Below are 4,909 nucleotides of genomic sequence, written 5' to 3' on the forward strand. Positions count from 1 at the left end.
TAGAGAGAAATACTGTTAACTGATGGTACATGGAGGAGAGTATAATCATTGTAATGAAACAAGGTATATGATTTGTTGAATGTAAAACTGATGATATGCACTGTAAACGTTCACTCAATCCACAATAAAAACCTTAAAAAAAACCCAAAAAACCCCCCTGAAATCTAAGAGGAAAATTAAAAAAAGAGTATTACACTATTTTTCTAGAGGATGCATTTGACACGCCAACTCTCATTCATAAAAAATTACATTGTTACATTCGTGATGAACAGCTCCACACAGTACTGACATGGGGTATAACACACATACTTCTTACTCAAAGCTGTTCTCAAGTGCTGCCCAACTTAACGAGATTGTCTGTGCATTTAGGGAAACAACTACTGAACTAATATATGAATGGAAATGACTATACTCCCTGCATAACAAGAGATTATTTTGGAGATAGATGATAAAAACTATACATCCTTTTTATTGTTAAGTCAAAGAGGTATCAAAATTAAAAGCAAAAATTACCGGGTAAGACTTAACATAACCATTAGGAGCGTCAAAGGAAGTGAAAATGGGACCAGGCGCAGGGCAGTATGAATGAATGAACGCGGGAAGGACAAGGATGGGGAGAACAGTGAGCATGTGGCTGAAGACACTAGGGAAGAGGATCTGATGAAAAATATGACCTTAGACAAGCGCCTCGGTAATGAAATAATGGGATAACATTTCTAAGCCCCACTATGTGCTTAAGAGTCATGCTCGCCATTGGTGCTGTCTCCTCATCCTCTCCTTCCTCAGCCTCTTTTTCATCATCCTTGATCAACTCCAGCTGGTCATCCCCCATCTTCATTATCATCATCATCCAGTAGGTCCCCCTCTTCAGCACCCCTCTCTGACTCCATCTTCACATTAGTCTCATCTTTTTTCAGGGAGCTGCTGCTCTGCTCCTCTTCTGATTTATCATTCATCTCTACTCCTTGTTTGCTTTGCTCCTTTTTTCCAGGCTTTCCTAAGGAACCCACTTTTTGTTTTATCTGAGTTAACTCCACCTTAATGGTCTGCAGGTCATCTCCTTTAAATTTTCCAGACTTGGAAGAAGATCCGCTCTGTCCACTTTTAGAACTGAAGCCACTTTTGCCTCTTCGTGAGGTGTTTCCTGATACTCGCTGGCATTTTGAGGGCACTACAGCCTGAGAAATAGGAGGAGGATGAAGAACACATGCTGGATAGCTGTACATCCTGTCATAATAATCCCGCTGAAAGTCATAGCCCAAGTCACAAGAGCCGTCCATCTCCGCTGCAGATGGTTTCACAGCTGCTTTTCCTCTGTTCACTTTTGGGTCTGTTTTTGTTGTTGTTAAGTGCCGTCAAGTCCGTTCTGACCCAAAGCAACCCTGTACAGGGTTTCCAAGGCTGTAAATCTTTACGGGAGCAGAAAGCCTCCTCTTTTGCCTGCGGAACAGCTGGTAGTTTCGAACTGTTGACCCTAAGGTTTGCAGCCCGATTCGTAACCACTACGCTACCAGAGCTCCTTGCCAGATTAATATCTAAAACCTGGCCAGCGATCATTCTGCCACACTCTCCTGCCACAGCAGCCCGGGCATTTCTCTCATTAACATACTGAACAAAGGCAAAGCCTTTATGAACAGAACAACCCACAATTTTGCCATACTTGGAGAAAATTGCCTTCACATCAGACTTATTGACCACCAGAGTATTGAGATTTCCAATAAATACACGAGGGTTCATAGAGCGAGGATCTGTCTTGTTGGTAACATTGCTGGCCATGGTGTTTGACAAGGTTCGTCACACAACTGAAAAATGTAGCTGAAGATCAAAAAAATATCTCACAGGAGGGGGAAGGGAGAAGAGATTCGTTTATGAATCTCCTTCTCCCGGTTATACGTGAAGAAGCCGGTTGCTGATCGATGTTGGCCACGCGGCCGCAACCGCTCGTCTTCATCTCTTAGCAAAATGGCCTATAGTCCTGGTCTTGCATTTGAATTTTGGTGTTGAACCATATTGACAGTACCATGGAAAGTACTGATAAAGTACTTTCACCTGTTAAGTAGGACTCTTATCTGTTTGGACCCTTGAAAGCAACCATTTTTGAATTATCTTTAGGAAAAATTTACTTGCATGTGATATTAATGATATTGTCCAGTGATTTGTGCTTTCCTTTGGATCACCTCTTGTTGGAATGGGCTCAAATATGGATCACTTCTAGTCAGTTGGCTTAGAACCTGTCTTCCAAATTTCTTGGCATAAATGTGGCCTTTAGTGCCACATCGTTTTGTTGAAAGGTTTCAATTTGTAGTCCGTAAACTCTAGGAGGCTCGTTCTTTGTCAATGTCTTCAGTGCACCTTTGGCTTCTTCCTTCAGTATCATTGATTCCTTATCATATGGTACATCTTGAAATGGTTGAATATAGACCATTCTTTTTGGTACAGTGACTGTGTATTCCTTTCATCTTCTATTGATGCTTTCTACATCCTTCAATATGGGGAATAGCCCATAGAATCATCAAATAATATAAATCAAGGCTTGAATTTTTCCTTGGTTAGTTTCTTCAGAGTAACTGGCAGAATATGGAATGGAAACATTCTCAATCCCCAATCAAGAAAAAGTATAAAAGTCATCTAACAACTAGAAAATTGATGCTTAGATTTCTGGGATTCTCAAGGGTCAGTATTGGAACACTATCAGAAAAAAAGTTCAACAATCAATGGTGCTCCTTACAGTGAGATTCTCACTGAAGAGCTGAAGTCTAAACTTCAGATTAAACGTAGAGGTTTGCTATCCAAGGGTGTTGTGATCTTGCTTGACAGTGCACGTCTGCATACCTCTGCCCACACTGTTAAAATTCTGCAAAAACTTAATTTAGATATGTTGACGTATCCTCTCTATAGTCTTGATCATGCTCCATTGGACTTTAACCTATTTGGTCCCTGAAAGCAGCCCTTAGAGAATGACAATTCACCTCTCATGAAGAAGTAAAGACAGCAGTGAATTCATGGCTTGCAGCTCATCCTAAAACATTTTTAATAAGGGAATACTAAAACTTGTTGACAGATGGAAAAAATGTATTGAAAAGCAAGGATATTATGTTGAAAAATGATGTATTTGTCTTTTCTAAATTTGACTGAAATAAATTCTATAGTCAAGAGTACTGATAATCTGACTCACCCAAGTAATGTTTGATGTCAGATGGATCTTTGTGGAAAGCAGAGAATACCAGAAAGGTGTTTATCTGTGCTTTATTGACACAGGCTTTCGACTGTATGGATCATGATAAACTATGGACAATATTGTGAGAATAATTGTTCTGGAACACTTCATTGTGCTCATGAATAACCTGTACATAGACCAAGAATAGAACAAAGGAACATTGAATTGTTTAAAATCAGGAAAGGTGTGCACCAGGGTTGTATTCTTACACCATACTTATTCAATTCATTCTACAGGCTGAGCAAATAATTCAAGCAGCTGGATTATGTGATGAAGTACATGGCATCAGGTTTGGAAGAAGACTTATTAACAACCTGCAAAAAGTAGATGATACAACCTTGCTTGCTGAAAGCCAAAAGGACTTAAAATACTGATTAAGATAAAAGACCACAACCTTCAGTATGGGCTGCACCTCAATGTAAAAACAAACAAACAAACAAACAAAAAAACTTCACCACTAGACCAATAAAAAACATCAAGATAAATGAAGAAAAGATTGAAATCGTCAAAGGCTGCATTTAACTTTATCAATCATTAACACTCATGAAAGCAGCAGTCAAGAAATCGAAGGATATATTGCTTTAGGCAAATCTGCAGTAGAAGAACTCTCTAAAGTTTTCAAAAGCAAAGATACCAGTTTGAGGACTAAGGAGTGCCATGATATTTTCAGTAACCTCATATGTATGTGAAAGTGGGACACCGAATAATGAAGACAGTATAAGATTTGATGCATTTGAGTTGTGGTGTTGGAGGAAAATATTGAAAGTACCATGGATTGCCAAAAGAACAAACAGATCTGTGTTGGATGAAGTATATCCAGAGTGCTCATCAGAAGCCAGGATGGCCAGACTTTGTCTCTCATACTAATAGCATGGATCTACGGACCTAAACAAAATGGAGTCAGTTTAGTCATTGTGGTTGTTGTTGTTAAGGGCTGTTGAGTTGATTCTGACCCATAGCAACCATGTATAGGTTTTCCAAGGAGTAGCTGGTGAGCTTGAAACACCGACTTTGCAGTTCAATGACTTTGCATTCTGACACATTAGCCCACAGCGCCACATCAGGACTCCTTTGATAAAATGAGGACCTTACAAATGACGAAGTTAGTTTAAAAATTAGCTGAGATGATCTCATGGTCCTAGAAAGAGAAAAAGATGTGCTTAAGCCCACCCAGATAGTTATCTTAGGAACTAAGCTTGGATCCTAAATGGTGGAATGTTTGAGAAGGATTATTGCTTGATTGTTTCCTTTACCCTAAAGATAGATTGTTTGAAAAAGTCTATTGCTTTACTGTTTCTTTTTCCAATGAATGCTATTTTGATGTTAAAATAGATTAAGTGTGCATCCAAATATAACTTACCCTAGATAATGTGCCTGCTCTTCATACTGGGAAGGACGGTCTTGAGACTTTAAATTTTTCCATCTTCCAGATCGCTGAGAGATCTCTCCTGTTTCTGTGATTGACTACAATGACAGGTGGCAAAGCCTTGTTTGGTTTGGCAACAATACTTTGACATATTTTCAGGAGGGCTCCAGCACTGGAGAACAATATCGTGTTTGGTAAAGTGGAGAGTCCGAGAAAAAGAGGCAGACCCCCAAGGAGGTGGATTGGCACAATGGCAGAAATGATGGGCTTGGGCATGGTAACAATTGCGAGGTTGGCACAGGACTGGGCAGTGTTTCAATCTGTTT

At 39.7% G+C, this 4,909-nt stretch overlaps 1 pseudogene; it reads right to left on the bottom strand.

Moving 5' to 3' along the window:
• Positions 1–734: 734 nt before the first annotated feature.
• Positions 735–1,785, bottom strand: LOC102831361 (annotated as a pseudogene).
• Between the last annotated feature and the right edge of the window lie 3,124 nt (positions 1,786–4,909).

This window comes from Chrysochloris asiatica, unplaced genomic scaffold (genome assembly GCF_000296735.1).
Source record: "Chrysochloris asiatica unplaced genomic scaffold, ChrAsi1.0 scaffold00061, whole genome shotgun sequence".
Lineage (NCBI taxonomy): Eukaryota > Metazoa > Chordata > Mammalia > Afrosoricida > Chrysochloridae > Chrysochloris > Chrysochloris asiatica.